Here is a 22,914-nt window from a genome sequence, read left to right on the forward strand (position 1 = left end):
AGACACTATTCCAGAAACGGAAATGTTTTTTGGTGCTGCCAGTTCATCTACTAATGCATGTCGAATCTACCAAGGCATAGTCTTGAAGGACTCAAGTAATTAGCTGTACCAAGTAAACAAGCCACCAAGCCTTACAAGATACCTACACTTCCAGTCCTTCAACCTATGAAGTATTTCCGGTCTTTAAGATCACAGCTTTGTAGCTTAACTTAAATTGCCACTACAGTCACCTCACACTGACTTATCATTTCAAGAACTCTTGATTCTATGTGATTCAGTAACAACTTCAGTCAATGTAGTAATAAGACTTAAGCAACAACACATATGGCCTACTTTAAATAAGCCAACTTAATGGATGGTATAAAGTACAACTCCTAATATAGTCTGAAAATGAAATTAGCAATTGTCAATAATTATCTTCTAAATAAATGATTATTTAATTGTTAGAGATAAATAATAAAATCTTTCATTTATATCTGACCTTTGATCCATATCTTCCCTGTACTGAATTGAGTCTGAGGACTATAAACTGTAACCTTGCAATAGGACTTCAAGAAGGGATCACATAAGATTACTCTTTAAAGCCTTAGGCAGCTTACAGTTAGTCAGTGGAAAATATATTTTCATTATCTCATACTGAAATAAACAGGGATCTTGCTGTCAACACCCATGTGAGGTTAATTTGATTTATAATTTCTGTGCCCAACAGAGTTTAGCTGTGAAAAAGAGTCCAACTCATCCGGCATTGAAAAATAGCATGTATAAGTTTCCATATGGGCTGAAATAGTAGGAATTTACAAATAGAGGCTGAGGAGATGAAGAAAAACAGGATAGTGTTGAACAGAAAGGCATTCCAAAGGCTTTAAGTCCTTCACAACCAACAGGCTTGTGTGGGCTCCCAGAAGAGCTTATGCAGAAGCATAATAATGGTGTTCACCAGAGTATCATAATACTCTCTTCAAATGAGAGTCTCACTGTATAAAACAGTAAAATAAAACGTTGTTTGGTTCAAATTTAGCCTGAATTTAATAAATTATCAGCACCGTTGGCTGGGATTTCTCTAATGAAATATTTCTTTCCCTGTAGTATGCTTCTATTCTTGAAATGTGTCTTTCACTATTAATGTACTGGTTTAAGTTATCTCCTGATCAAACAAACAGAGTTTTGAGATAACACTGCCTGTTAGATTTCTGCCCAAAACTCTCCTGCTTACCTCCCAGCTCCAGTCCCTGACACTTCTGCCTATATGATTGCTGCTGAATTAGAAGCCTTGAGATTTCACAAGTCCCTGACTTGAGTCAATCACATACTGAAGTCAGCTCTAGGCAAACAGTCATATACAGGCTCTTGACCAATATGTAGATAAATAAATAAGGTCCAGTTCAACAGTTACCGCAGGTGTATGGTTGAACTGCTTCAGGGTTGCCCTCATTTCACTTCAGCTAATGAGCTAACCGTGACTGTTCATGAGTCTTTTCAGTGCTAGGCAGCAATGGAAAGCCAAAACTAAATGAGTCTCAGCAGAAGCCAGTAAGTAGTCCTAGAGAGTATGTTTCAATTTGGAAGTGTACGAAATACTGTATAGTTTCAGTTGTCAAAGATTTAAGATTTTGTTGTTCTGTCCCAAAAGAAAGTTTGAAAACACAAAAAATATTGTGCATTAGACTCTCAGTTTTCTGGAAATTTCTGTTATTCCAGTGTGATAGATGAAATAAAAAAAAAAAATCAAGTAATCAAGTCTTAATATCATGCTGAAACACAAACACTTGGGCAAGGAATTAGAAATAATGCAGCCAGACACCAGAAATAGCAAAAACATGTGCTTAAGACTAGTAATTAACTAGTTGCCAGGTCACTTCCAGGTCACTGATAGCTAAAATATCCATACCACTCCTGCTACAGAGTAGAGATCCTCACTGAGCTGGGGATTTGTTTACCTACTGCCACATGCATCACAATACTACCACCTGAATCAAGACGCTCAACACAAAGAATTAACACCTTTGTGCCTAGTGATGCTCTTCCAGGTGTTCCATGCTTCAGGTGCAGAAATGTTTCATTCATGTTATGTCTGCAGCCAGCTAACTGCTGTTGCAACTCACAATCTTTTAAGAAAACACCTTTTGAGAGAGTTCATTCATGTGTACAAGACAGGAGAACTGATAAAGTGCCTTCACTTTCCTAGTATAAATGGGGAAGAAATAGCGTTTACCGTTACTCCTTTGGAAGGACAAAGATAAATGAAGCATTAAGTTCTACTAAAGTGAATATCATGACAGGGCTGGAAGACCAGTTTATATTGTGACATAGTGCTTGCTAGATGAAGAACTGACTGAATGGCAGAGCTTAAAGGGTAGCAGTGTAGGTACTAGGCTACATCTGACTGGTGACCAGTCACAAGCGGTATTCCTCAGCATTCAATTCTAGGCCAGTTCTGCTGAGTATATTTATCAACAATCTGGATGCAGGAGTGGAATGCACCATTAGTAAGTATGCTGACGATACCAAACTGTGAGGTGCTGTTGATTCTCCTGAGGGACAGGAGGCCTTGCAGAGGTAGATTGGACAATTGGCATGAAATTTAACAAGTTCAACCAGACTCTACACCTGAGATGGAGTAATGCCAGGGACAAGTACAAACTGACAGACGACTGGCTGGAGAGTAGTCTTTCAGAAAGAGATCTGGGGGTGCTAGCCAACACCAGGCTCAGTATGAGTCGGTAGTGTGAGCCCTGACAGCCAAGAGGACAAACCTCATTCTGGGGTGCATCAAACACAGTATAACCAGCTGGTCAAAAGGGTTGTTATCTTGCTGTATCACAGAATCACAGAATGTATGTAGTGTTGTTGCAGCCTCACCTTGAGTATTGTGTACAGTTCTGGGCCCCACAATTTAAGAAGGATGTGAATGTCCTTGAATGCATCCAGAGGAGGGCAACAAAGCTGGTGAAACAGTTGAAAGGAATTTGCTATGAGGAGCGGCTAAAGGCTTTAGGTTTGTTTAGTTTGGAGAAGAAGAGGCTGAGTGGCAACCTAAATGCCCTTTACAGCTTCCTGAGAACTGCAAGTGAGAAGGGATATGCCAAGCTCTTCTCCCTGGCATCCAGTGATAGGACACGTGGGAATGGTTCAAAGTGTCACCATAGGAAGTTTAAACTGGGCATTAGGAAACATTTATTTACCAAGAGGGTAGGAAAACCAGGAACAGGCTCCCTAGAGAGGTAGTTGATGTCCCAAGCCTATCAGTGTTTAAGAGGCCTTTGAACAATGCCCTTAATAATTTGCTTTAACTTTTGGCTGAACCAGAAGTGGTCAGGCAGTTGGACTAAACGGTCATTGTAGGTGCCTTCCAACTGAAATATTCTATTTTCTTCATATATGTATGTTCATTGTTACCAAGCCATACATCAAAGCCTCACCTGTAGCACAGTATATTCACATACACTGCCAGGAGTATGTGGGAATGAAAAATCTTTGTTTTGTAGAAACCACATTATATTTGTAAGTCTTTATGGAAGAACAGAAAACAGAGTGTTGAAAAACTATCATCGGACTAACTGCTGGGAGTTTGGTCACAAATACCATAACACTTTAAGGTTTCAATCTCCAAAGAAAAGGATACTACTGACTGTAGGTCAATATTTTATCAAGTTATTTTTATTGTTTCATCTGTTTCAGTCTCTGCTCAGCCTCTTGACTTGCATATCCAAGTATGTGATAAAGATAGTGATACCTAACTTTGGTGTTCCTCTTCTAACACTTGATAAGGAGTTTGAGAGGCTCTCCTGAACAAGAACAAGTTTTTTAAAAAGTACACGAATGTTCTGTTTTCCACTATGACATGACACCTAACATTAATTGGGAAGAAAAATCCTTCTTCCTGGAAATATTTTTCACAGGTTACAGAGAATTAAATAATTCCAGTATCATATTTAGTATCCGTTTTTTTTCCTTCCAATAAGAAATAGAATGAAAACTCGCATGTAAAATTTTAATCAGGAAGGAGATTAGTAATAAATGCCTATTTCTTCCTTTTAAATAAAAGTAGTATTTCTCATTGGTTTTATTCCAAACGAATGAAAGAATGATAATCCTGAAAATACATTGACTACATTTTTTAATTCTTTCTAGTGCTAAAAGAACGAAGGATTAATAACCTGATTACTCTTTTATCCCCAGTATCTTTTTTAAAAAAAGTTATTTGATGCTGCTAAATGTAGCAGGTATACGTTAACATCTCAAAGATTTAGTATAAGAATTAAAATTCAGAAGATAAGAAGACTATTTCACAATAATAATGCCATATTTACAGAAGGTGAACTGCTGAGTTCTGGGGTATGTTGGTATCATGTAATGCATGTTACAGAATCTTGGCACAAAAGGCAGAAGTCAGGGAAATCACACTAAAACATACGTGGGATCACTGATAGCTAACAGAAAGTCAGTTCTTTTGTCTCAATCTATCTCAATCTATACAACAATGTATAAAAGGAAACTGGACATGCCTGAAGCAGTACATCCTAAATATAAAAAGGAGATCACAACATGCACCAAATAATTGATAATACAGTCCTTACCATCTTAACCTTTTCCTACTAACATTAAAAGATTAGATGAGTGAATGAAAGAGATTCCTCCATCTAATATCTGCTGACAGAAACAAGAACAAAACATTGTTTAGCTGTGAAGTATGAACTGTGGTAAACAGAAAAAGAAATGAAAGAGATATATGAAAGGCTTGGCTACAAATACTAGTAATGTTACAGATTATATTGCAGTAAACTGGGAGAGCGTTATTTTGGCCATGATGGTCTAACACTGCACCCAATGCAAGGTTTATTGGGAGAGGTAGTTGCATTTTTAGACTGGGTGATACAACTGAAAAAATAAACAGATCTGAGAAGGTCTGTGCTGTTTCTAATCATACTAGTTGGAGTCTGATGAGAGAAACCATCTCTCTTTACAGCCTCTCTCTCTACAGATGAATGCAGGGGGAAACAGGGTGACAGAAAATGAGGAAAAGACTGAGGTACTGAATGCCTTCTTCACCTCAGTCTTTTCTAGTCAGAACAGTTGTGCTTCAGGTACCCAGCCCCTGAGCCAGAAGACAGGGAAGGGGAGTAGAATGAAGCCCAAATAATCAAAGACAAAACTTGGACTACAAAACTTGCTACAACACTTGGACACCCACAAGTCTATGGAACCAGATGGGATACATCCAAGAGTACTGAGGGAGCTGACGGAGGTGATCACTAAACCACTTTGCATTATATATCAGCAATCTTGGCTGCTAGGGGATGTCCCAGTTGATTGGAAGTTGGCAAATGTGATGCCCATCTACAAGAAGTGCTGGAAGGAGGATCTGGGGAACTACAAATCTGTCAATCTAAGCTTGGTGCCAGGGAAGGCCGTGAAACAGATCATCCTGAGTGAACATCATATGGCACATACAAGAAAAACAAGCCATCATGCCTAGTCAACAAGGGGTTTATGAAAGGCACATCCTGTTTGACCTTATCCCCTTCTATGACAAGGTGACACACCTATTAGGTAAGGGAAAGGCTGTCAATGTTGTGTACTTAGACTTCAGTAAATCCTTTGACATTGTATCCCACAACATTCTCATGGAGAAGCTGCAGCTCATGGCCTGGATGGGTGTATTCTGCAATGGATAAAGAACTGGCTGGATGGCCAGGCCCAAAGAGTTGTAGAGAACAGAGCCAAATCCTGTTGGTGGGTGGTCATGAGTGGTGTTTCCCAGGGCTCAGTAGGTTATGGTTGAACTTGAAGATCCTGAGGGTCTCGTCCAACCAAAATGATTCTATTATTCTATGATTTTAAAATGAAATGCAGAACAAATTTTTGCTGCTGTCCTGCTTTAACTGTTTAGTCACACTTATATTCAGAAGCAGACACATTTAGTACCAGAGGTATTCACTGCCACAGAAGCACAAGATGCTCTTGAAGCTGCTCTGAACTAGAAGCTGTAGAAAATACTAGTAAATAAAGCAGATAAATGAAACCTCAAGAAAAAATCTCAAGCTATGCAAATCAGTAGTTTACTTTTTAAAATTAAATGCATGCTATGTAACTATGCAAACGTGATTATATACTATTTTACAGGTCCAAAAATTAAAAAATGCGTATATAATCCTAATAATAGTCAACTATGAGCCGTAAGTGTTAATTATATAATATTAACTGAAAAAAACTAGGTCACTACATTAAAAATTATCAGACAAGCAAGAAATTGTTGCCTTGAAACAGACATCATGTAAAACAGCGGGCTGTCAGGGAAAAAAAACTATGACAGCATATAGAGGCATGACAATAAAATGATAGCATAGCCAAAGCTCAGTTATAATTGCCAAATTGAGTTATTCAGTTATTGATGCAACAGTGGTCATTGTCAGTTTATTTTTCCCTCGGCTGTCACTCTCTTAATAGAAGTAAGTATGAAGGAGATCGACCTCTGCCATCTTTTTGACTCTTCATGTGGTAGGAAGATGATTGCAAAGAATAATTACAATGTTTTGTACAAATCATTCAATTAAGTGATCAAATATTTTTGTTTATTCTCCAAAGAAAAACATAAACAGAAGAAGGTTGCTGAGGCATTACTTATAGCACCTTTTTGTAGTGAAACTGAAAACAATGTCATAACTGTAAACTTTTTACTATATTTTTCTGTTTTCTCAGATCAAATAACTGGTTAAGTATTTCCAGTTTATATATTGTTTGTGATATCAGTGCCACAAAATATACATTTAACATCTGTCAGACATATATTTCTTTAAACTTCACTTTGAAGTGCCAACTTCATGTTAAGTGTGCATTAAAAATTACTTGATCTCTGGTACTTACCATTTTTAGCACTGTAGTGTCTGCATTTCAGATATTCGATTGAAACAAGGCCAGTCGGGGAGGATGCTCCCCTTTATTTAGAATAGGTATCTACCTCACTCCCTATACCTTCTCATTTTAATTAATATGTAAAACTTGTAATCGTCACATGCTGTTCAGATAATATTAATTATCTAATTCTGTCCCATTCAGGCAAACTTATCTTCACATGATTAAGACATGGAAGTCAGGTCCATTGTACCCAAAGACTACATACACTCATGACTTCCACATTGTCCCATAAAGCTTTTTAAATTAATTGAGGATTTTAAAAATGAAACACTGATTCAAATGACCTATGTTCTGAATAGTACTGATCAATGACCTAATCAGAATAGAACTGATTCAGCAGAAAGGACACAGAGCCTATGGTATTTATTGCCTTACTGGATCAATATCTGAACAATCCGTTAAAGTCTGGTAATGGTAGGTAGAAATTGCAAGTCATTATAATCTGAAGTCTATTTAATGAGTAATATGGAGCTGATAGAAAATCTCAGTGCCCAGTACCTGTGTTACAAGTATCTATAACAAAAGTCAGCATCACAAATGGCATTTCCATGGCTGTTCCAAGACAGACATAAACTAAGAATGAAATATACTGATGCTGGAGGCTTTCAGCTGCAGCAGATAGTTTTTCCTTTAAAATTCACATATCACTGTGATTAACACGGCTTCATCCCTGATCCATCTAGTATAAAATGACTGATGCTATATTAGCAACTAAAATGTCAAAATCTACTTGTTCTTAATGCTTTACCTTCACAAGGTGATCCTTATGTGAACAAAAAGAAAAATCAATCTGACTGCATGGAAAATCACTAGCCATTTCTATCTGTGATACTACTTCCTAGGGAGGCACATAATGACAATTTTCAGAGTCATAGCTGACCACAAAATTCACTCGCAGAAGCTATATAAAGTTCCTTCCTTATAAAAGATCTTCAAAAGCACATATGCAACTGCCAGTAACACCAACTATTGACTGCCAGATTATAGAATGTCCATCTGTTTTATAACTTAAAAATATTTATGCCATGTGATTTTATTACATAGTAAAACATTCCCTAATTTCCACAATGTTAAAATATTGCAACACAAAAGCATTTACACTTTTCCCTACAAATCCAGGGAGAGGGTAACCGTGATGGCAGCAAACATGGCCAACACCATATGAATATTATTTACCTAGATTGAAGGCTGTGTGGATTTCAGCTATTCGATGCTTAGTTAATTATGAAAATGATTGTATTAAATAATTCATATTCCAGTCCATCAGAAACTACTTAATCCATGACTGGTGGTAGTTTATACTGTCTTCTGATGCTCAGGTTTTTCTAAAACTGTAAATACCTACAGCAGTTGCAGAAAGATTAGTTTTTCATCAGCTGATGGAATGTTTCAAGTCTCCATAGGAAATCACGTTGCTTTTAGACTGGAGTACAAAGATTATAACTGCATACCATAAAAGACAAACAAAATCAGAGAAGAGCATTTTGATCATTGTAATCGTAGTGCATTTTCTATAAATCTGACATAAATCTCATTAGATTATTTATAGACAGTTGAAATTTGGTTAGGAAATACCAAATAAAGTCACACTGTTGGATCTGTCACATCTCCAAGACTGCCTCAGACACAGTGGATTTTCAAATTTAGAATCTTTGGGGCTCAGTGTTCACATTACTAAGGAGTTCTATGAAGAACAGCTTTGTATCAGGTTTTCTGTTCAGAGTTTCAAACTAATTCAGTTATTGAAGAAGAGCAGACTTGGGAAAAAAGCATACAATTAAAGGATGAGCACAAGACCTGCAAGAATAGGTCAGGATTCTGCTTTTCTTAGTAGTTAAGAAAGGAGGGGAAATACAAGCGAAACTAGAGTACCTGGCTTTCAGAAATAAAATTCATTCTCCAAAATTTCGAAAACAAGATATTTGCATGTGTTGACATTTAAATAGTTAATAGTTGGCCGTGTAATAGAGTTTGGATGAGAAGATGTTTGGAACACACATTCATCTTTCGTTTTTATGAGATTAGGTGAATGGGAGAGTGCAGCACAGATCAGGTAGTTCCAAAATATACAACTAAGATGAGAACATAAAAAGAGGAGATAGAGAGGAAAATATTCTGAATTGTAGAAGACTGAAGATATGTGGACCTCTAACATATTGCCAGGCAGCGGAAGTGTCAGATGTGGTGATTCAACACTGTATATGGTTATTGCACACTTTTGGAGAGGTGTTTCTTAATATTTTATTTTTCAAAAACTAATACAACTCACATATGATCTTAAACTACACAATTCCAGTATAACTTCTACCTCTATAAAAGGAAATCATATGGGAAAGGCTCCTTTTTGTCATTGTCCATTTCAGCTATCATGAGTATCTCAGTCTAAAATTACCCAACCAGAAGCTCTGCTGAGAAATTTAAAAAAGAGTACCCCAACATAGATTCTATAAACCATCTTGGCACAAATGATGATTACTAGGCCTGTACTAAAGATTTTATTATTTCTAGAAAATCTCAAGCAGCATTTTTTCCTGAAGGGACAGGATGTTCTTGGTGATTCTCTCTCCCATTTAAAGTTGCCTTCTGATCACAAGGAAGCCAATAGCTAAAATCCTGACTGCAAACTGTTTGGTTCTGCTGTTTAATCTACTCATGGGCAGTAGATAAGAAGAAAAAACATTAAAAAGGAAAGAATAAGAAATTCTGAATATGCAAGGTAACTTTTAATCTAACTGATGGATCAGTAATAAACTTAAGGGTCTAATCTTCATACCACTTAAACTGTAAATTGACTGAGACAGAATTAAACACCACTACTTTAAAATCAGTAAGAAGTCTCATACAGAACAGATGTTAGACATGTAAAGCATGAAAAGAACAAATACAGAGTAAATATTAAGAAGCACTTCTAAATGTAGCTGAAGAAAATTCTTTCGGATAACCTAAAAGGCAAGTTTGTTGAGAGAAAAGGAGCAAAGCAATCACGTAGGAATAGCATAAGATATAAAGCATTATGTGTGCTAGTATGTATACATATACCAAATTTTTAGACAGTCAGTTTATTTAAAATTCCTCTTTCTGTAAAACTGAGACTGTCAGAATAAATTATGGAATTCCCTTCAGAGCATATGGTGTCTTGGTGTTGTTGCGATCAGTCTCTGAATGGCATCACTGAGATAAACTGTCTTTGGAAATTACTCTCTATACAGTGAAACCAAATCAAAGTTTCATTTCCCAACTATTGTCAGGAAATTTGTATATATGCTATAATAACATCATATTTCATTGTGTAATGATTGTAGAAAAAAAATAGTTTTATCTCCACTTCAAGACTATGTGCTTTGAAGTATGACTTTTGAATAGAGTGGTACTCCTTATTTTCAGCTGTCAAAAATTGTTGATGTTGCACTAGCTTTTACAAATGAACTCAAAAATGTTTAAACAAAGTTTGAGTTTGAATGACAATAATATTTGAAATTACATTGGCTTTAATGTTACCAGCACATGTGGTCAGCAGTTTTCACCGGAAAAAAATAAAGTCATGAACAGAAAAAATAACCCCAGCAAAATTATCTCCAGCAAAATCAAAATGTTTCCATTAACAACAGGTCTCTTAACTAGACAGTTTGACCTAATTTAGTTGTCATGTAACATAGATTCTTCCAATTGAGTAAAAAGAGTTAAACCTGGTTTCATTTTTGTTATAATAATTATAGTTATCAAATGGAGAAATTAAATGAAAACCTTGTAAGAACCATCAGTATAAGTACCTTTTATTTATCAATAAAATATATAACTTTCAATTCTTTATGCCTGAAGACACTGCTGCTGGACCCTTTGTTGAAGACTGTAATGATTTGAAAACTGAAATTATTATTATCGTTCAGAAATTGGAAGAGGAAAGACCAACTATTTCAGCGTGGAAAGTAGATTGTAAATAGAGAAAAATTATGGTCTTGTCCACATAGCGGGAATTTGCTTTAAGTAAAGAGGACATGACTTCTGGTTACCTTGCAAATGCATACATAGCCCCACAAGAATCACTTTGATGAAAAAAAAAAAAAAAAAAAAAATTAGTCTGTAAAATTTTCTTGAAAAACCTAATACACTATCATTAAACCCATAAAAATTAATAAATAGTAATATACATGACATTACCATTTGAAGATAAACTAATGACATACTTTGAAGCTCCCTATTTTTCATTATTCTGAAAGAATTTCACTAACTACCTTTTTTTAAAAAAAAGAAAAGATAGTAGATATTTTGTGTTCCTTTAAAATTTCATTTCAAATATATTTTGTCTACTTACTGTTTGACACTAATTATTCTGTTTTTCTTCTATTTCCTTCTAATTAATTTTGTAAAGAAATACCCCAAACACTTATCTTGCTCCTATAAAATGTGCATTAAAGTTTAAGTGATACTGCTTTTTGGATAAACTCAATGTTTAGGTACTCATGGAATTAATCTGAATTAATCCTTCCTTAAAGAAATTAATCTGCAGACTAAGTATATAAAAATACCATTATTCTGTAAAACCATGCAAGAGAAAATTAAAAACTACCGATTCACAGTTCTTACCTAATTTAGCTTGCCTTTTACATTTCTTCCCCTAGAATGAGGAATCAAACACTATAGTCACTAAGTTTTCCACATAATTCAACATTAGGTTGTAAAGATAATCACAGACACACACAAGGTCAGAGTTTCTCAGTCAGTGCAAAACCTGACATTTTTTAAGTTTCATGAGCTTCAGTTTGTGACCGTCATTATAAACATGTAATGAAGGCTTCCTGTAATAACCCTTCTACTGTTTCATTAAGGAAAATTTAACTTATATTCAGAATAACACATTTCACAACAAAAAAAAAAGATTTGAGACATTTCAACATTGACTTGCGAATATCCATTCCTTAGCTACAAGAATGGTGATCAAAGGCAGTGAAGGATTTTGCCATAGCAAGCAGTGGATTAGATCAAGAGATACTACATTTTAAGATGTATGAGATGATCATAAGGATGTGGTTCTGTTTGGTCAATGAGGTAGAAGGAAATGAAATTTTCAAATTTTCTTGTCCCAGGACAACAGAGGGAAGAGAAAGGGGAAAAAAAAAAAAGAAAAAAAAGTTGCATAAAGAAATCTTGGCTAAAGAAATCTTGGTTAAAATGAAAATTGTGAAGAGAAGCCCAAGCTGAGTTTTCCTCAGTTCTCCTACAACAACTGGAGTAGCTTCTTCAAGGCAGCCCTTCCTTTGAGAACTGCACAAGATATACTGCTCAAGTAATTTATGCTACTTTTCAGTAAAAGCCCACTGAGTCTAAGAATGAACAAATTATTTTGGCAACTTCAATGTCTTTTTCCCTGGAGAGAAAGAAGAGAGTATTTTTTTAATGCACTGCACTTAGGTTAGCCGATTTTTATTTTCATGGAACACAGAAGAAGTGATTTTAGGTAAGAGATTTGCTTCTGATAAATATGAGACACTAATATAAACAAGGTGATAATTTCCTGAAAAACACAATTCAGATAACTTTAAACAATAAGAAGTTCTACTAAAACTACATATTACAAGCAAATACTAGCTCTTTCTACATTACTTTGCCACCAAGATTGATTAAGGATAGAATTATTTCAAAGAGATGAAATACTAATTTGTATTAATAAGTCAGGCAAACATTTTATATTAGTTTGAAATTCCTTTGCAAATTATTTACAAATGTCAGACAACTAGAGGTTGAAGTTATGCTAGTATAAAAATTTGCTATTCTTATTCATGGAGAAGACAATTATTAATGACTTACTACACTTAAAATTCATGAAGTGAATGTTATTTATGAATTTGAATGTACTCATTTTTGAAGCTTAAGTTATCATATATAAAAGTGAGGGATGATTTAAATTTATTAACAGAAATATGCGTAAGAGTATTAATATTTAAAATTACAAGATGATTATAGAATCATAGAATCATAGAATCATTTAAGTTGGAAGAGACCCTCAGGTTCAACTAATCGAATCATAACCTAACCTAACTAGCACTAAACAGTGTCCTTAAGAACCTTGTCTAAACACCAGGGATGGTGACTCCATCACTTCCCTGGGCAGCTTGTTCCAATGCCTGACGACCTTTTCCATGAAGAATTTTTTCCTAATATCCAATCTAAACCTCTCCTGGCTATGATGTTGCAGAAAAATGTGAGAAGAAAAAAAAAAAAAAATTGGTTATCTTATCAGATCTTTCCTAGTTCTTCATCTTGAACATCGTGTCTATTACCTGAGGCATGTATTTCTGTACTTCATCAGTTCCCTCAACATTACATATTCAACCACTACTCTAACAGCATCTGAACAAAGTTTTTTTTTTTGTTTTTTTGGTTTTTTTTTCCAAATTAGAGGAAAAATGTAGAGTATTCTCAATTCCATCCAGCTTAAGTGAAGCAGTTCTTTTTCAAATCTGAAATAAGACAACCTTGCTGACCGAGTTTCTCAAGTCAAGCAGCCTTTATTTTTTTCCTAGTGAGTCACAAAGAGAATTGATTTTCCCTGTATTTGTCTGTAAATGATTTAAACATTGAAATTTATGGGCCAATACTTTCTTTGAACAACTTTCAGACTCTTAGATTGTTGACCTTTGAATCACTGAACTTTGGTCCTCAGTGTCTAGTTCTTGCTAGATTACATATATCTACAAATGATGTAAAATGAATTATGTGATTCTGTGATACACAATCTGTGATGTTTCCTTTAATAGCTCTATAATTCAGGTATTCCAGTAAATTTTGCAGGAAGAAGAGTTGACAGGTTTTTACACAACTGTGAAAACTGAAATAAAAATATACAAAGAGAAAGGTCTTTTTCTCATTAAAGAGTTTGATTTTTAAGAAAAAGTATGCAAATATAGACTTTTCTAAGTTTGATTTGATGGGTGTTGTTTTGCAAATTAAATTGTTGTTTTGTAAATGAAAATAATACGTAGTTCATATTCATGGTTCCAAAGAAAACTAAAGAAAAACAAAAGGAAGATTTTTTCACGGAATATATTTTCAGAAAGATATATACATTCCTTAGATTTGATTGCCCCAGGTTGCCTAAGAATTCATTGCAATAAGATGGATAGTGTTTTATCCCAGATTTAATTCAGTCCTGTGTGGAACATGCCAAATACATAGCAGCTTATATATATATATATATATACATATATATATATACACACATACATTCTTCCTTCTCAGTATAATCTTTCAATATTAAGCAAATATGACTGTTTTTTAAGCTTACTTGCAGAAATTATTGTCTTCAAGAATGGTCTACACGAACGTTGTTCATATATTAAAATTAGCACTTGGCCCTATTTAGTGTTGAACACCAAATAATCTCAAACATAAGTGACTTTGGAGCACAGTTCTCCCTTAATTCCCTGTTGGAAATTGTTTTCCTCACTCTGTGAAAACTCAAAACATGCATAGTGGCAAATATTGGAGATAATATTTTTGTTTCTATGTTGTTATTGAACTGCCTGTCACATGTTTTAAAGATGGAAAGAACTGTTTCTTAGAGAGAAGATTTTGGAGTAAAGTTTCAGATCTTGCCAAATTTTATTTGTGTGACTCCTTTAGCATCTTTTCCTCACATTTGCAAATAATCATGTCAGATTCTGTGCGTAAGAGGAAAAATCAAAATGAAGTTGGTGACTTTAAAAGGCACCTTAAATATAAGATACCTACTTACTAATAAATAGAAAATTGTAGAGACAAATATGTTGTATAAATTATTATTTTGATTTTTTTTTTATTAAGAACTATATTACATGCATTTTACTGCTTTTCATGTTCTTCAAGGTTATTTGAAAAAGACTAGTTGTCATAGCAACTCAACTTTCACAAACTCTGGCCTAATTTTCCATTAGGAGTATCAGTAGTCTAGCATAGAATGAGTATATACTACAAGCACTATCAGGGAATGACTCAGGTGCAAAATTACCAAACACAAAGGTCTGAATTCTCAACAAACCTTTGATTTTTACAAAATGCAAAACGTGAAGGAAATATAGCGTTGTATTACCTTGTCAAAATTACAGGCTGTTCTGAGTCTTATTCCAGGAATCCTGTTTGGTTTTTTTTGTTGTTTTTTTTCTTTTGTCTGCAAGCACTGAATCAAGGACATAAACCTTAAAAGGAAAGAAAGAACATTTGCAAATCCAAGAAGGATTTATCCAGGCCAAACATGCATGTGGTTTACAAGTAAGGAGACTAAAACAAACTCCACAACATTTAAAACTTACAGACGAAACCACCGAAAACCACAGCTGGTTATTATATCAAGTGTTGTGATAACCATGAGTACACAGTACCTCTCTCTAGAGATAATAATAATTTTAAATCTTAGAAGATCCATCCTCTACTGCCCATATCTTCTCCCTCTGTTTTCAAAGTTAGAAGTCCACTTTTTTAGGAAATTTTGTTATGTAGTTATTTCATTATCTGTACTCTATGAAGTGACATCTTTTCAGCATAGAAACAGACAGTTGCTTATAATAAATTACGAAATTTTTATTTTCCATAATACAATGCTATTTCTCTGTAAATCTAATTTGGTCTCCATTTTCTTCATCTATGCACTTTTTATGAACAGTTCACCTCTTCCCCTCATTTACATTCATTCCTTTTTGCTAGACAGCAAGCTTGTTGGGTGAGTTCTTCTCAAATGAACAGTTGTTTGCTTTTATATTTGAGCATTTTTAAGCAATTTTCCTTCCCCAGATAAGATTGAAACTAGCTAGCTAACTTATAAGTTCAATTCAGAACAACAGAGAAATAAATGAATTAGATCAATATTGTAACAGATAATATCATGCTGTGTTAAGCTAAAAGAACCCTTAAAAGCAATCAACAACAGTCACAATAAGATTAAATGTACAAAGAATCATAAATCTGTTTACATGTTGCCTATTTTTTATGAGAAGCACTGAATGAGTGGTTGCATTGTAAAATGGATATAATAACTGGAAAAACAAAACAAAACAAAACACAAACAGAAAACAACAACAAACCAAATCCAAACAAAACTCACAACCAACCAACTAAAAAACCCCACATATTCTGAAGTTACTGATTCCTGAGTCAAAATATCAGCAATTAAATAAGTCATCCTCAGCTACATCCAACTGAATTTTACCAAACTAGTTTGGGTAAACTCAGCTAGTTTAATATGGACATATACCTTATTGCAGTAGTTAGAACTTTCTGTGGACAGCTAGTTAGTTGAATAGAAGTCTAACTGATATTTGTCAAATATTCTCTCAGGAGAACAGAGCACATCTTAATGAAAAACAAAGAAAGGCTGACATTTTTCACAAATGCTTATGCATTTTATAAGAAAGAGACTATTTACTGCTTAGTATTTCCACTCAATATCTGTGTTGACAAAGCAAGAGATGTATGAATGTTAGCCTGGTCCATACACACTGGTCACCTCAATCTTCTATGAAGAAAAGTATCACTACCACTCCCAAATAATAAAATCTCACAAAAACATTAAATATCCTTCTCAGAAGAGTAGTCTTGTCTTCTTCCATAACATATAGAGCTTTTCTGGTTATTTTTGTTGTGTTTCCAGGGAAGTAGTACCAGGGATCCTATGAGAGATCACTTGTCACTGTGCTCACCAACACATCCATCCAGACATCTTCTGCAAGTGAACACCTGAGAGAACCGAAGGGGAAAAGCCAGTCTCTGTCTCTGACTGTGCTCCTATCACATTGATGTGAAATGCTGTAAGAGGCTCCAAAGAGCAAGCTGATCCAGAAGTAGTGAGATCTTAACTTTCTTTTGAGAATTTATAATGAAACACTGATATATTTCCTATTTCAGTGCATTCGTTTACTTTTAAAGTAAGCACCTGATATAATCCTCTACAAGAACAAAAAATGACTCCAAATCATGGGAGGAATTGAAGGTACCACTTCAGTTAGCTTGTTATTTCTACTACACTGTCAGTTGCCTTTTCTTTGTGTCAGCCCAAGAAAATGTGCCTAAACAAGCATTGCAATTAATTTCATGTTAGTGAAAAAATATATTTCTGTGTTTTAGGTGCCTGGAAATTACTAGGGACAAAACAAACCTACAGATAACTGTTACTTTTGCTAGGGTATATACACTGTTTTTGATGAACAGCTAATTTAGAAAACCATGCATTCTGGTACACCGAGCTAAATTCCACCATTTTTTTTTTTTAATTTAATTTGAACACATAAATAAACAGCATATTGCATGTGATCCAGAATTGATAGTAATATAATCTAGGTAGGACTCTTCTGCTAAGTTTAGGCTCATCTGTAGCAATTCTTGGATTGACAAATGGGTAGTGCACATTTTCCAAGACTGTAATATGTATGGTTTTCCTTCTGAGTCTGTAATGGCCATCCATTATATGACAGAGCAACAATAAACATGGGAATAGCCAATGACCCTCAGCAACCTCAGAAGCACAGCACTCAGATGAGCATATCTTTTGTCTTTAACTAGATCTATTCCTGGAGTAATACAGCTACATGGAAACATTATTTATAGCAGAAAGTAACTAGAGGGCAATAAGGTGATATAGAGAAGCAAGAAGACAAAAGATGGGAAAGAGACAAAGGAACTTTTAAGGTAAGCTTTGAAGAGACCATATAAGCACACCAAAAGAAAATAACTTTGAATAGATCAAGGACATCTGACAAAAGGATCAAAATACATTGCAAATGTAAGGCAGCAAAAATTTATATTTCCAAACCTTTTTCTTTTAAGGTGTTTTCAAAGACAGAGTTTTTTCAAAACAACACATATTCAATGCCTGAAGTAAACAATTGATAATGTACATAGCAGATTAGAAATGCAGATTTTTAAAACACAATTCCTAAGCCAGGTTGTCAAAAGTATACTTTTAACTATACGTTAATTATATATTCAGACACATCAAAGAGAAACTTGAATGTCAGGAGTGCTGAAATACGCACATAGCTGTAGAATTTAGCAAATGCATTTTAAAAAACAGACACATCAAATACCAAGTCAGCACAAAACACTTGCTTAAACTATTGAACATGTCCGTAATAAACATTTCATTAAAAATAACAGATTTATCTGCAATGAAATGTTGAATGTATAGTTTGAGTGTTTCTTTTTAAAAAATTACTGTGAAAATCATTAACTTTCTTAAGCGACAACATCTGTTGGTTGAATGATGACATACAGAACAGTTAATATGTTAAATATGTAACAAAGCAAACATAATAACTATTCATAGAAAGAAAATTAAACAAAAAATTCAAGATTATATGAAAAAAATTGAAAATATCACTTGATTATGCACTTACCAGAAACTTTTAACATGGATTTCCATGGACTAATAAATTAATAATCTCCAACAATGAGGTTTCTTTTTGTTCCATTTAGGAAGAGATAATTTTTGGCAACAAACTGACCTTATTACATAATATTTATAATAAACATATATTAATTTGCAAAACATTGGACTAAAGAAAAACTAGGATTGATTGGATTAATTTTTTCCCTCTGTTTTTTTTTTTTTTTTTTTTTTTCTGTAAGTCTTTATGACAAGAATTTTGATGGTTCACATAGCTGTGGATCTGAACACTTATTTAGATGTTTTTTCATCATCAGTAATGGTATATTTCTATCCAAAATTTTCCCAACAACTGGACCAAAAAAAAAAAAAAATTATGTTAAATCAACTAAGCATAAGGACTGGGATCTTATTCCCAAGAACTTAATTGACTCCAGCTATGATTATTTACAATGCAACTATTAAACTCATGAATTCAACATGCCAAGGTATGTGTGTAACTATTTAACCCTGAAGTTACTTAGGCAGAATGTACAAGTACAGCTTTATATTCTTTTATGTTGCACTAGAACAACATGTATACTCACTTTTCTCAGTTAGCAACTCCATCTCCCCTAATATTTTACCTTTTTTTCTGAATAATGCATTGGTGTATCCTAATGTATTTTTTTATTTACCGGAATGGCTATATAGAAACAATGGGAAACAAAAAAGAAAGGTTTTAAATAAGCACAAGCAAAGCAAACAAGCTATTAGACGTTTCCTCATATGGAAGAAAGAGACAGAACCTTTGGCAAACCAGTCTAAATGTGGGAACCCATTAAATCTTCAATGAAGAATTGTTATGGTAAGAACTTTGTATCAATAATTAAGTCAACTTGTGGTTCAAGAGAAAAATAATTCAACTGGAACTTAATATATTGTCTATATATTTAACAGTGGTTAACAGAGACAGATGTTGGTAGATAACATAACAGATGCTAAATTATTATCTTTTTTTATAAAAGACAAACAAAATTAAATGTCAGAGTGATAGAGCTACTCTCAGTTCAGAGATACAAGCCTCCCTAAATGCATCAAACTGGAAACAACAGCCAGAACATGTGTTCATATAAGTGGGATTTAAGTTTACATTATTTTAAAAAATAGCACTTTTTCACATACTCAGATGTTCCAGTGTGTCAGTTATTTTCTTCTTGAAACTTGAATCTGTGTTACATTCTGTGGAATATTTTATACTAAATCATTTAGCTCAGTCTGTAAGTATGTGGTGTTCCAGCTTCATTAATAACACCACGCCTCGCAGGGGTGGGTAAGAAAATTATAAACAATATTGAGAAGAATAAGCTAAGTTAATGATTCTACAGTTACTTTTGATATATATAATAATTCTGTAATGATGCTGATTGGGCGGACTGAGCATAAATATATCTAAGGTAGACAATTTAGAAACTAAGTGATTAAAAAGGGGGAAAAAGACCAAATAATCAATGTCAAGACTAAATTGTTTCATAATGTTGACATTTTTTCCACTACAAGACAGCTAAAACTATGAAACTATGGTCTTATCACAAGTCTTAAACGGGTCTTCAGCTTCTGTTCCATTCCACAGATCTCATTCTGTAGTTTTAGGCACAAATATCCCATTAAATCAAAAACTCCAGTTTAGGGAATATGTCAATCCATCCCCCCTTACCCTGAGCCACAGGCATATGTAACTTGGTAATTGATTAAGTTCTGTTTATAGCAAAGGAAATTATTTTTAACAGTATGTGGATTATATAAATACACAGCTCAGCTGGATCTGAAAACAAACAAACAAGCAAACAAACAAAAACCACGCCAAATGAAACAACAAACAAACAAACAACAACAAAAACAAAACTACAAAACAAACCAAAACAAAAACCTAACACCAAAAGATTTATCAAATAAATAAATATAACATTTTTATTTAAATTATTCATGACAGGTTAAGATTAGAACACAAAATAGGTTTGTTAATGCATGAGAAGTAACAAAACATGCTGCATTTAACAACAGATAAACTGAAAAAAATGATGATACAAACCAGTTCATATTTACTCTAGCTAATAAATCTACATTGACAAATCAATTTTTAGTTCATGAATAGTATAGAGTTTAAAGTTGCCTGATGGTTTAAAAGATTTGTTATAGTTACAAATAAATAAGGAAAAAAGCTTTTAAACATATATTGGCTGCTCGAAACCACAACATTTTGATGAGACATTACGGTAAAATTCCTGTAATTTCTGATTCACAAAACTTAAAACTTTTCCTGACCAAAAGAGTAGTTTTGATAAGAAACATTTTTCATATGATAAATCAAATTTTAAAAGAGGAAAAAAAATCAAAATCTTTCTTCTTTCTAGACAGTTGTGACACTCATCTCTACTTACAGAAAGAATTTCAAAAATTAGTTTTTAAAAAATCTTTTCAAAAGTCATGTTTCCCATATTCTAGTAAGCTATAGGATGAACATTTGGGAGTAAGCTTCTCTTCTATTCTATACTTCATATTCTCTTTTATTCTTTATACAGCTTCTATTCTGTATAAACTGTTCTGTTTGGTTTATATAACGTAATATTAACTTGTTATCTGATTGAGTGGCTCTATCACACAATGATTTAAATTTCATCTTTAATAGAGTAAACTTGATTTCAAGATACAGCTTTGATGAGCCTCACACATGCATACAGAGCATATAACTCACTCACTGAACAGTCTTACGCTTTTCCGTGTACAAAACATTTTCTCAACCTACTATGTAGTTTAAAAAATTCTCTATGGCTTATTTGTTTTAAAGTATAAGTATGCATTTGAAAAATAATTTAGAACATTCAGAACACTTAGCTTTCAGGTGAAGGCTGTAAGAGTACAGAAATCCATAAGTCTATTATCAGTACTTGTACGTGGATGGAACAGAGGACCTTAAGTTCAAATTTTCAAAAGCTCTCAAAGCACTTAGATGTCTGAGCTGAGGTTAAGGTTCATAGGAGTTTTGAAAAATCGGAGTGCACTTCTGTCTTTGAAAGATGTATGGTCAATAAAGAGACCTGTCATTTGAATACAGGCGAAGGACAATAGATTTTCATAAGTCTTTTTCCCACTTGCAACTCAGCACCTGGAAGAATTTATCTCAGTTCTGAAGGCTGACTCAAGGCTCTCCAATTCCTATTGTAAGGATCTTGAGAAGCACTACAGGGACCTTATGCAAATGATACAAGGCCAGACAAACAAAGCTATCAAACAATTAATAAACATTTACGTACATATCATAAAGCCATTGGCTATATATTATGGTAAAACAGAAAGCAATTAGCATGAGGTAAAACAGATCTCAAAAAAAAAAAAATCAATTATTCATTTAAAAGCAATTGAAGATATATTGTAAATCACATGTGAAATGGGTCAAACTGACTGCCTGACCACTCAATTAAAAATCTCTAGAAAGGAAGATGTGTAGATGGAGAAGATAGTGAAACACTGTTTCTTTTAACATCTTGGTTTTGCAGAAGTCACTGAAGAATTTAAATTTCACTGTTTTTTTAATTCCCTCCATTTTCATTGTAATCGCTTTAATGTTCAACACTCCAAAACAGTAACAGTTATACATTTGACTAAGAAAATTTGTAAATAATAAAAAGAAAATTTACAAGTATGCTGCTTGAAAAGACTGACGTGTGGTGTGTGTTTGTTTTGTCATAGCTCTTTTTTCAAAATCAAGAAATTGCTAGCGAAATGCAAACAAGCAAGGTCAAGCATGCAATACCTCATTTTTTTTAGGGAGAGAAAGAAAATATCACAACCTTCTTTTACAGTCTTGGCAGGAAGTCAAAACGCTCAGAAATACACTTAACTAGTTCAAAGTTTTTCAGTAAAACCTGCTCAAGTGAATTAAACCTTTCCCCTCCATACCTTTTTTTTCCTTCCTGCATGTGCATGCGTGTGTGTCAATAGAAGCCAAAATGCCATATGTGAAACTACACGTATTCCAAGACAAAGGATATGCCATTTCTCTCAGACATAAGACTGTGGTATAAGACTTCTTCCTATTACCTTTCAAATAATACACTTCCATTTTTGTGGCTTCTCTTTCTTTGATCTTTCTTTTTAATAATAGGCTCCTTTTGGAAAAGGAATGTGACTCTACTACCATTTCAACAGGGATCCCAGTTCAGTGAGATCTGGCCAATAAGCATTTTCATGATGATAAATTACAGTTATAAAACTTTAATATTCGAAAATAATTTATAGTGTAATCACTAATTTTAATGACTGTACCTCAGGAGACAGTCTCTGTTCTTCATTAATATAAAGGATATATGTAGATTGTTCCTCTCCACGTCCGATGAGCAAGGAAGCAACATAAAAAGATAGGTCAAAAAAGTAGCCGAGTGAGCAAGTAGATCATTCCATCTACAATTTTTCTGAGAAACCAGTAATTTGTGGTATAGTTTTATTTTTCATTCTTCTAGTCACAAAATACTGAGCCATAGCCTTGCCCTTCCACCAGAATTTCAGTTTTGGTGACACATGTGAAGCACTGTATGGGAAGGAGAGTAGTGGACTGACCTAGCCTAAAATACATCTATTTTCTGCAGAGTTTTACCCTGGAGTAGTTCAGT

General features: G+C 34.0%; 1 long non-coding RNA gene across 1 annotated transcript in view; it reads right to left on the minus strand.

The window, feature by feature from the left end:
• Positions 1–22,914, minus strand: part of LOC110365473 (uncharacterized) — a 58,922-nt gene that overhangs the window by 29,976 nt on the left and 6,032 nt on the right. Inside the window, exon 2 of the long non-coding RNA XR_010473177.1 lies at positions 14,981–15,086. This is a non-coding gene — a long non-coding RNA (uncharacterized LOC110365473). The remainder of the gene's footprint in view (positions 1–14,980; positions 15,087–22,914) is intronic.

This window comes from Columba livia, chromosome 1, assembly GCF_036013475.1.
Source record: "Columba livia isolate bColLiv1 breed racing homer chromosome 1, bColLiv1.pat.W.v2, whole genome shotgun sequence".
Classification (NCBI taxonomy): Eukaryota; Metazoa; Chordata; class Aves; order Columbiformes; family Columbidae; genus Columba; species Columba livia.